At 45.0% G+C, this 11600-nt stretch overlaps 1 protein-coding gene across 1 annotated transcript in view; it reads right to left on the reverse strand.

Annotated features, from left to right (window-relative positions):
• The window catches only part of CCNY (cyclin Y), a 109960-nt gene that overhangs the window by 97113 nt on the left and 1247 nt on the right, over positions 1-11600 (reverse strand). The gene's annotated exons all lie outside the window — the stretch shown is intronic.

Consider the following 11600-nt stretch of genomic DNA (forward strand, 5'->3'; position numbering starts at 1 on the left):
CTCACTGAAAGAGTCTTGTGAGGGCACCTAATAAGAAGCTCTTCTGGTCATACTGCCCCACGGTTTTGTTTATATGCCAAAAATAAAAATACTTAAAATCCTCTATAACCACAATCTTCTGTCTCAGAGTTCCCACACATTGCTAAGCACCACTCTGTAAGTGGTGCAGGATGCGTTTTGCTGCTTCTTCTTGTGCAAAGAGACTCGATAGCCGGCCTGCTCGTGAAAGGAGCTTCAAGAACTACGACACACTTCGCCTGGGAAAGGCTAGACCTTCCCTTCCTGAGAGATCTCTTATTTCATGCACACAGGCATGTGCTGGGCTTAGTTAAACTTAGGAGTCACTCTGAAAACAATACTGAAGGTCACTTTGGGGGACTTTAGAATACAGAAAGAACTGAGAGAAAATGACCAAGCTCTGGCTGCTTCCGAGGCTCATCTCTGCATCACGTCCAGATGTGTTCTCCAAACAGTGCTGCTAAATGGCACACTGCGTGTGCGCAGAGAGGCAGCCCCAGACGCAGTCCCAGCCTCAAGGCCTCGGTCTTCCCATCTTTCTGCTGGGATCCTTTTCAATCCTGCAGTCAAGGTCCAGGCAGCCGGCTTCCCTCCTAGCTCTGTAACAAGGGTGCTGACCACCATCCCTCTAACCAGCAGCTGCACCCTGACCACAAGGATGCTTCCTAACCAGTGATCTGTGCTATGTGGGCACTGACCATACACCTTCAACCCCCAGGCTCTGGGAGGACACCTCTAATGTCAGGAACCAATACATACATACAGACACATACTTCGTTTGTATCTTTATAAGGACTTTTACAATGGAGGGACTGACAGCTTGGGTTCAAATATTCATAGAAGCAAGGTTTAATTGTCAGGAATACAGCATCACCATATTTTAGGCGGCTTTCTTCACCTAGGCAAGCTACAAATCAAGACCTCAATTTCTAAACTTCCACCTCAAGAAACCCAAACTCCACTTCCTCATTCCAGCAGTGGTGTGCTTGGGTAAAGAAACTTCTTGAAATCAAATGACTTAAGTGGGTTCATCTCTCAACTTTTTTCCTTCAGAGTGTAACAGTGCAACAGAGATCCACGCCCTGAGGGTTCCCCCTCAAGTTTTCCACTGAGCATGACCTGAACACCAGACCCTAAATCAAACACCCACCCAGTTCACCCAGATTGTCCAGCTGCAGAGATGAGATTTGATAAGGTCCACAAAAATACAAAACTGCACTGAGCACTCAAACCAAGCCAGAATGAAGCAGAAAACACAGATCAGAGCTTTACCAACTTGAACAATCTTTACATTTCTCTTCAAAACAGAGTCTCAGAGGAGAGTCCACTGTAAGTATTGATAAAATATGAAAAACCCACACAAAAAACTAGCTGATTTTGAAGTTGAAGTAAAAAATAAAACTGCTGGCTAAAAGAAGAAAAATGTACCACGCCTCTCAGTATATTGCATTAAAAAGGGAAAAAAGAAGTAAAAAAGGAAAAGGCACAGAGAAGAAAAACACATGACCTTTAATCTGAGTAAAGGAATCACACACCATTCAGTGCACCCATAATGCCATGGCACCATCAGAGTCAAAGGCACAGATTTCTATCCATAGCACCACAAGGAGCCCCAGCTCAGAGCCTGGGCCAGTTCCACGGAGTCCACATGAGTGCAGAAAGCAGTCCTGTGAGGGAACAGTGGCATGGTCCACACGGTGCCCCAGGAGGCCCGCACTGTAGCCTCTGGTGTGCACAGAACCGCCACCGTGTCAGTTTCTCTGTCACTTTGACTCGCGGAGCCTGGCAGCTCAGTGGTTCTCAAAAGGGACAGAGGGGAGCTGCCCTCTGGGGAAATGAGATTTAGCAAAGTCTGGAGACATGTCTGACTGTCCTGAGCAGTGGGTAGAGGAAGGGGCGCTGCTAAGCATGCTACCATGGACAGGCAGCAGCAGCACCACCACCAAGGAAGGATCCTGCCCAAAATGTCAATGACGCCAAGGCTGAGAGACCCAGTGGGCCTTCGCTGAGGACGCCTGCTTTACTGAATGTGACCCTGATCTTCACCCCAAGAGGCCAGGCTCCATAAATATCCCCTCACACATGAATACAGCTCATCAAGACAGAAACCCATTTATGAAAATCAGCTTGAGGTCCTTCTTGGCTGGATCTCAGCACTACGTTCCGGACCCAGAAGGCGGAGGACAGCACTCACCCGGTGCCCCGGCTACCACCCTTCTGCATCCAATGTGAAGACACAGATCGAGCCTGAGGCCCCTGGGGGCTGGGTGGCCAGGACGAGGGTGACTCAGCCTGGCCTCAGTGGCTGGGGCCCACGCTTATTCGTTCCGCCCTCTCTTGTCCTCACACTCTGTCCACAGCTCCTTCTGTCCTTACCTCTGAGCCATCACAGCACCATTTTATCCCAGACACAGGAATAACTTTTGTTTTCAAAAAACCCGACTCTAGATTCCACAAGGGCTCCTCCCAGAACATTCTTGGTTAAATGAGAGAAGACAATGTGGTCCAGCCATCCAGTCTCCTGGTTCCACGCCAGAAGCCCACAGGGCCCCAGTAGACCATCCCCACCAACTGAAAACCACGGCCACACTCGCCATCCAGCCCCAGCCATTCTCAAAGGCTCAGAGACACACAATGTGGCCCAAGAGCAAAGCCACTGACGACTCCTGGGCCACCGTGGGGGCTGTGCTTGTCTGGGGGTCTTGTGCTAGGTCTCCTCCCCCATTCTCGAGGCCACTGCAGCTCCTTCACACACACTCTGCTCACATCCTGCACTCCCATCACCCAGGGGCCAGTGACAGCTGCAAAGCCTGCAACAAAGCCACACCACTCTCGCTGCAAAGGAGCAGGTCCTGCAGCCGGGCCAGGGCTCCGAACAACCAGCCTCTGGGAAGAGAGCGGCGTGCAAAGCAAGGACCGGTCCTCTCCTCCTCCAGTTCCGGGCTGTGTGGTTAAAACCTAAACTCACACTTCTGAAGGCCAGCTCTGCTATGCTTCCTCCAGATGTCTGACAAAATGCAAGAAACAGAAAATTAGACATTAGATTTATCTTAAGAGTCAAATGTATGCTAACATTACAGTGAATGAACGAGTCCCCATTGCAGCTTGCAGAAGACAGAAGGCATTCTCCAACGCTGCAGAAACTCTGCTTACTAATGCCTTTCAAGCAAAGGAGTAACAAGGACTATACATTAAAATAACCACCCATCACTTACAGCTTGAGGGGAAAAAAGATTGTCCGCATAAAACTGGCAAAAGCAATGTTAACTGTAAATGAAGGTACTGCTTGATTGTTTTGGGAATTCAAAATTTTTGAAGCTGAATTCAAACACAGCATCATGACTTCGACTCTTGTCCTAGATTTTGGCAGGACGCATGGGGAGCCCTAAAACCTGGACTGACAAGCAACTCTACAAAATCTAGATCCACATCTAAAAACAAGAGCGTGTTTAAAAGACAATGACGATTACACTTAACAGAACAGCTGTCATCAACTGGTATCCTGAGTCAGAGGTTCATTAATGGATAAAATTCTAAGTGTGGAGCAAAGTCTTCTCTTGAAGTACAGGCCTCTCAACCTATCAATCCATGAGCCAATTCCCCAGGTTAATGGTCAGTTTGCAGAGTGAGACAAGATTCCCCAAATATAATCAGAATATTTTTCATAGCTTTTCTTTCCCCACCAAGGAGCAGAATCACCCAGCCACAAGAAAGAACTTGCTTTCAGAATGTTTCAAGCACTACACTCATGGCTATACTACGTATCAACCAACTCCCATGCAGAGTGTTTCCTATTCACCCTCCTCAGAGTCACAAGGTCTATAATCAGAGGCATCCAAAATAGAAGTGACTTGCATTTCACCATCCAACGAAGATTTCTGCAAAGCTCATGGAGCACACTGGCAACGATGTGACTGCAGTGGCTAACAATTATCTTTAGTGTACTCCAGCTGTATTCCTCTCGGTACCAGGAGCCAGCTGACATGTCTGCGGAGGCTGGTACATCTCTGCTGGGCACGGCACTCATTTGTCACACCCAACGAGCCCCCACTATACAGCCCGAGTAGGGGACAAAGACCGCAGAAAATGACCCAAAAATTAAAATCACACGTGCCAGGTGATGTATCTATAGAATAATGAAACCAGGTTGAATTTTTTTTTTTAATCCAAGCAGTATAACCAAGGGAGACTAGACACTTAGCCCAGAGGTGTCGCCATTGCTGGAACATTTTAGAACTTCCTTTTTGGACTCTTTTCAGTCCAACTTTTGATCCATATGAAAAAACAAATAATGAAAACAAAAATCTCTTTAGAGAGTCTAAACCAATGTATAGAATGTTAGTATTCTGACAAAGGTGAAGAATAAAGGATTTCAAGGCTTTCCACTCCAGTATTTACATGTTAAGTAACCTCCCAGCAAAGCAGCAGAGAAGCCAGCACGCTGCTGATTGGGACCAACCGTCCCTGAGATGACCTCTCTTCTAAGAGCCACCAACTGACTTTCTAGGCAGAATCTTGCCAACTGAGGAGCCTGCCAAGTTGTCTGCTGTTGGGCCGACCACTCAATTTTAACTTCAGCACATCCCTCTCTCCAAGCTGGCAGAGAGCAACAGAAGCCTCAAAAAGAAGCCAAGGAAGGGACCACAGGTCTCCTCTGACCTCTGCAGCTGTAGAGCCAGCGGGTCAGACTTTTCCGTGAAAGAAATGGACACAAACCATCCCCCAAATTTACTCAGGGCTGCCTGTGCTTATTTTTCAGCCCATCAACTCCTATTTAGTTAGAGCAGTACTTTAATAAAATAAAACATCTGTATGCAGGCCTCTAAACCTTATTCTTTGAAGAATTTTTTTGTTTTTTTAAATCTCTGGCCTCACCCTCTCTGTCAGGGCACAAGCTGATGTTCCAAGGATGAGAGTGGATGCCGGCTGGGTGGGCCCGGCACCCACGGGAGAATTGCCTCAAACACTCATCCTACCCTCTACGAGCGGCATTATGGTGTGACTGTACAGAGATGCAACCTAGAAGGGCAATAAATGCCAAGAAGAGGAGGATTTGCAGTCCAAATTCTACTGCCAGCAAGTATCCACTCAAGTCACAGAGCTCTATTTAACCTCATCCCACCCAGCTCTCAAATTCCACTTATCTTTCCAGGACTGCCTTGAACCCTCGATGTGTGTGCAAGACAAGCCCTCTGGCTTCTGGCTTCTCTGGCTACAGCGAGTTCACACACAGGCTCCTGTAGCTCTTACCACCCACTGCATATTTAATTCAAGAAAATCAACCTGAATGCTACGTTCATAATGACATATATCCATCTAGCACCTCTGGTTTATTAACCATCTTAGTCTAATTTCAGGTTCCTTGGGTCACATGTCAAGGCAGTATGTTTAAGCAGAGATCCAGTGAGGCTCAGTAGGACAGACGATCCATAGCCAAGGCGGGGTCATGGCCAGACTTCAGACTCCTGACTTCTGGGCTCTTCACCCTCCACCCACTTCACATAGCCAGAGGCATATTTTGAAAAATATTCAGGGAAGAGCCCTCCCTCTTCTTCGGGAAAGGTAGGACAGGCTAACAGTGAGTCTCAGAGCACACAGAGGAAATGATCTCCTACCCAAGACTTGCAGCCACAAACTCAACATTTCACGATGAGGCAAAGGCTGCAGAGAGTGAGCTCTCTCTTTCCTTCTAGCTCTCTGCTGAAAACGATGCTGAAAGCATGAGAGGCCCTGACATCAACTGCTGGTGCCATGCACTAACCCTGGGCGCCCAGATGTTGAATCATTAAAGGATTTGTACTTTGAAGTATGACAAGTGTAACACTGTCAATAGCTCTCTTTTGAAAAATACCAAACACTGCTTCCTTACAGACAAGTCCAACACTATACACTTGGAGCTACATCTCTGACCCTGCATGATTAAAACAGGATTTCAAAACTGCTCACGTGGCTTGTCTCCCATATTTTTCCTTTTGGTTCTGCCCTTTCCTGGGTAGGAATGGATTTCATCTTTGTGTTGTTAAGTTTCATCTAGCCAGAAATGTGAAAGCAATTCATCTAAAGATGATAGAGACAATCAGCTTTGTAGAAGAGGGTGAGAAAATCTATTCAATACTATTTCACAAAATTATTTAATATGCACTCCTCTCAAAAAGAAGCAGAAAAGTAAAACTCCTCATCACAAATACTGCTAGCCAAAAGTGCACAGGCAACAACTTAATCTCCAAAAACAAGGCAAGTGTGGGCCAGGCACAGACAACCCCCCACCTCAAACTAGCAGTCACAGCGCAGCTGAGGTGGGATCCTCTACCAAGTGAGGACAGGCTGGACTCCAACTCTGCACTAACCAGCTGCGGAAACACGAGCAAATATCTTAACCTTTAAGACTCGATTACCTCTCCTGGAAAATGAAGACAAAGACATGAAGAGATTCACTGCCCTTGTCCAGGATCTGCAAGACCAGGGCAAGAGACTGCACCTTTCCAAGATTCAGTTTCCTCATGCATAGCATGAGGGGATGGGAGCAAAAGACCCCCTACTCTAAATCAGAGAGGAAAATTAAGTGAGCTGGGTGGTGGTCAGGGAGCCACCCATATGCAGTCAGCCCACACTTGGTCAGAGCATCTTCACAACCTTGCAGGCAGCACTGCTAATAAATTTTAGTTTGTAAGCAAAGTCTACAGGCATGGTTTTGCCCACCAAGCTGGAAAGGTTAAAGTGGGTTAAAGCCTGAGAAAAAGAATGCGTAAGAGATGAATTTCCATAGGCTGCAGACAGCGTGGAAATGGACTGCAGGAGTCCAAGCTAATATGCCCCAACAGGCACTGCGGTCCCTGGAGTTTAAACACTGGACTTTGCTGTGCACCTCCCGTGCCCGAGATGAGCCCTTCAGATATCAGTGCTGTACAGCCCAGAACACACTTCACATTAAATACATGAAAATCACCGTGAGTGGCTATGTCCCTAATCAAAAATGTTTATATAGTACTTTTTGGTGTGTTAAGCATTTGAGACTCTTTTTGATCCTCAAAGACGTGAGACAGCTAAAGTCATTCATCTAAAAAGACAAGGAAAGAAGACTGAACAGTATCATGTTGTTAAAAAGATTGCCACTAGCCACGGTTTCCTTTCAGTTTCGTTTGGGTGTTTTTTCTTTCGCTATATGCTTTGAAATCTTTCTTAAGTTTCATTTTCAGGACATGACCCTATCTGCTTACTTCTCAGGTAGAAACGCACACCAACCAAAAAGTTTCCTATCCCAATCTGCTTTCATTACTGCAAGTCTTACACATTCTCTACTTCCTCTCAATAAACACACACGCTGATGCTCTGACTAATGACCTTCAGTGGGTAGCGTCACTCGTTCATTCAATAAATAGAGCATGTCTGCAAGGTATCAGACAACCCAGTATTGTAAGCATGTGGGTTACATCAATGACTAAAGAGTTCTAGAACTCACATGCTAAAGTAAGTAGAAATAATTATGGTTACAGTTGTATATATGTACAAAAAGGGGCTTCGCAAGCGGTGCAGTGGTAAAAGTATATATACAATGCACTATAGTTGACATGCAATAAAGAAAAATGGTGGTGCACAGAAGGCATGTTAGGTTTGCTGATGGGATGACAAGAGGGTGTCTGGGAAGGATTCACTGAAAAGTGAGGCCTGAATTGAGACTGAACGTGGTGAGGAAGCTAGCCAAGAGCACATATGGAGAAGAGAACTCCAGGCAGAGTGACAGAGGTCCTGGGGCAACTGCATGTCTGATGTGTTCAAGAAACAGCACTGAAGGGGCCAGTGTGGCTGCAAAGAGCAAGTGACTGAGGCAGGTAGGAAGACTGCAAAGGACCCTGGGGTCCCCTGGAAGGCCTGCGTTGTCAAATTCACTGTAAGGCTTTTATTCTATGTGACAGAAGGAGTCACTGCAGTTTTCTGAGCAGAGGAGTGATGTGTTAAAGTTCTCAGAAGGATCTCAGTGCAGCAGCAGTGCTGAAAACAGACTGCGGTGGGTAAGCCTGGAGAGAGGCAGGGAGACCAGTCGGGCTCATTACATGGCAACAGCAGGAGAGGTTTTAAAGTGGTCAGATTCTGCACCAGGTCTTGGTTGTGGCACATGGAACCTTTGATCTTCATTGTTGTATGTGGGATCTGGTTCCCTGGCGACTGATCAAACCTGATCCCTTGCACTGGGAGTCTTAGCCACTGGACCACTAGGGGAATCCCTCTGGATGTGCTTTGAAGGCAGAGAGTCATGCCTTCCTAGCAGATCGAACAGGAGATGAGGAAGTGATAGGGTGGTCCAGGATGACAGCTAGTCCCTGGATGAAGTGGCTCTCAATCATTTTAAGATTTCAGTTTGTCAACCCAAACTGACATGCCAGGTGCAGGTATTATAATTATCCTGATTTATTTGGCCTCACTGAATTTTAAATTCTCTTTAGTCTGTTCCTCCTCTTCTTCCATAAAAAATGATCCAATCAGTTAAGACCAGTTGTTACAGATGGAAGAAGAGAAACCACAGACATGACCCAGTGACCCACAGCCTACCCAAAGCGGCAACCCCAGCCTAGTTATTATCTGATGGCTAGTCAAGCAACACTGGAAAGTTTCCACTCATAATTTAATGGCTCCATGGCTTTGGGCAAGTCATTTCTCCTCTCTGCCTTGTATCTGGTTGTAAAGTAAGGATGATATTGTCCCCAGGGTTACTGTGACTAAATGTTACTAAATGAATGAATTACTAAATGAAATAAATGTTACTGTCACTAAATGTGACTAAATGTTACTAAATGAATGAGCTGATGTCAAGCAACATGTAAGTGCTGTACTTTATTATCATTGTTGCTAAGTGTTTTTGTTACTTCTTAATCTCAAATAACTTTATCAAAAGTAGCATCTATTTCAGTTCAGTCCCTCAGTCCGGCTGACTCTTTGCCACCCCATGAACTGCAGCACACCAGGCCTCCCTGTCCATCACCAACTCCTGGAGTTCACCCAAACTCATGTCCATCGAGTCGGTGATGCCATCCAGCCATCTCATCCTCTGTCGTCCCCTTCTCCTCCTGCCCCCAAACCCTCCCAGCATCAGAGTCTTTTCCAATGAGTCAACTCTTCACATGAGGTGGCCAAAGTATTGGAGTTTCAGCTTTAGCATCAGTCCTTCTAAAGAACACCCAGGAGTGATCTCCTTTAGAGTGGACTGTTTGATCTCCTTGCAGTCCAAGGGACTCTCAAACATTTACTTAGTGACATTTATTTCATTTAGTAACTCATTCTCTTACCTAATGAGTCTAACATAAATTTCTAAGACAGGAATAACCTAACATTGGGTGTCAACTGCTCAATCATGTTCGACTCTTTGCAACCCCATGGACTGTCCTCTAGGCTCCTCTGTCCACGGGATTCTCCAGGCAAGAATACTGGAGTGGGTAGCCATTCCCTCCTACAGGGGATAGCGTACACTAAAAATAAAAGGAGGCAAGTTCCCTTTGGGCATCATAGAAGCCTAATACAATCACTGAAATTCTACGGACAAACATAACCTGCCGTATTTGGGTGTGGAAAATATGAACCTAGTATCCTTGGTGCTCTAAAGAAACTAACCTAACCAAGCTCTATGAATTTCTCTGACTCTTCCAAGTCTAACTATCTGGAAGGTCTTTCAGGACAGAAGAAATACGATACTTAGGCACTTCAGCTTTTGTTATGTACTAAAATTAAGAACTCTTGAGACACAGTTTTTAAAAGTTTAATCGTCTAACAATTAGAAGTTAAAATACAAATATATATACACACCTATACACTACAACTTAAACAAATCTATTCTCTTCTGCCAGCTTCTGACACAATGAGTTCCCATGGAAAATGCGTCTGAACAACAATGACAATTCCAAGACTCATCCCAGCCAGTGATTTTCAAACCAGCAGCAACTCAGAATCACCTGGAGAGCTTTACGCATACTCATGCCAAAGCCCAGTCCTAGATTTCTGGTCTAACTGAAATCATTGAGAACAGCTGAATAGGTAAATACTACAAGTATTATTGACTGAATGTGGTAGACAGAGAGAACACTATTTAAATAGTGAACGAGGACTTCTAGGTTTAAATTAGCATCATAACCAGTGGGTTCTGGGGCGAGAAGACACTACAGCCCAGATGAGAAATCCTCTTAACCTGCTCTGCTAGTCTCTCAAACCAAAGCTCCAAAAGAAGAACTAATGATCTTCCAAATGTTTCCTCAAAAACAAATGATGACCAAAACTTAAGACTTCTTCCAAATGAAAGAACACACAACATCATTCTACATTTTTCTGGCAAAATCCTTCAACACCTTATTGCCAAATAGCTGATTACAGTTACTTTTATTTTCCCCTTTCCTTATTATAGTCATAACAGCACGCAGCCTGGGTCTAAGAAACGTGAGTCTTCCTTTTCTTTGTATTACTTTAATCCATTATTTAAAACAATGTCTCTACCCAATATTAGGGCACAACACAAGGGAGAAGTTATTTCCAATGTTCCAACAATGTATATGAGTAACGATATTCTACAACAAAGTCATTCATTCCTTTATAATACCAGTTATTCAGTCTTTATTACATGCTGCACACTTCTTTCAGGTGCTTGGGACCACAGAAGTGATCAGGACAAGTGGGACTTAATATCTTTCTGCTGTGCATGTGTGCTAAGTCGCGTCATTCATGTCCCACTCTTTTCGATCCCATGGACTACAGCCCACTATGTTCCTCTGTCCATGGGATTTCCCAGGCAAGAATACTGGAGTCAGTTGTCATTTCCTTCTCCAGGGGATCTTCCCCACCCAGGGATTCTTTACCACCGAGCTACCAGGGAGGGCTTCCCTGGTGGCGCTGCTGCTGCTAAGTCACTTCAGTCGTGTCCAACTCTGTGCGACCCCATAGACAGCAGGTAAAGAACCCAACTGCCAATGCAGGAGACTCAAGAAATGCAGGTTTGCGCCCTGGGTCAGGAAAATCCCCGGGAGAAGGAAATGGTAACCCACTCCAGTATTCTTGCCTGGACAATCCCATGGACAGAGGAGCCTGGCTGGCTACACTCCATGGGGTCAAAAAGAGTCAGCCAGGACTGAAGCGACTTAGCACCCATGCACCCAGACCACCAGGGAAGCCCAGGCTAACATAATGGAAGTTAAAATAACACCATTAGAAATGTCATACTGAACCCTAACTTACTGGCTACTATAAACCAGATATTAGTCTCTCTTTACATAGGGTACCCATTTAATAAAGTTGTTCTGAATAGATGAATTTACTATTTACAAGAAATTAAATGACGCCAAACAATGAAAAAATTCTTCCCCGTGGCAGAGTTTAAATTTGGCTTTGCATACTAGATGGAATGCGCCATTCTAAAAGTGACAAGAATGAATTATGACAGAGTTGTGCCAATTCATTCACACAAGAAATTTTTTTCAAATTAGTTCAACCACATCAACTGTGAAAAGAATCCGTGGTTTAAAAAAAGTCAAGATTTCATAAAAATATATTTCCAATTTCAAATTTTTTTAAGTTGAAAATTACATAAACTGATGCATAAACTACCC

The sequence above is a fragment of the Bos mutus genome, chromosome 13 (genome assembly GCF_027580195.1).
Source record: "Bos mutus isolate GX-2022 chromosome 13, NWIPB_WYAK_1.1, whole genome shotgun sequence".
Classification (NCBI taxonomy): Eukaryota; Metazoa; Chordata; class Mammalia; order Artiodactyla; family Bovidae; genus Bos; species Bos mutus.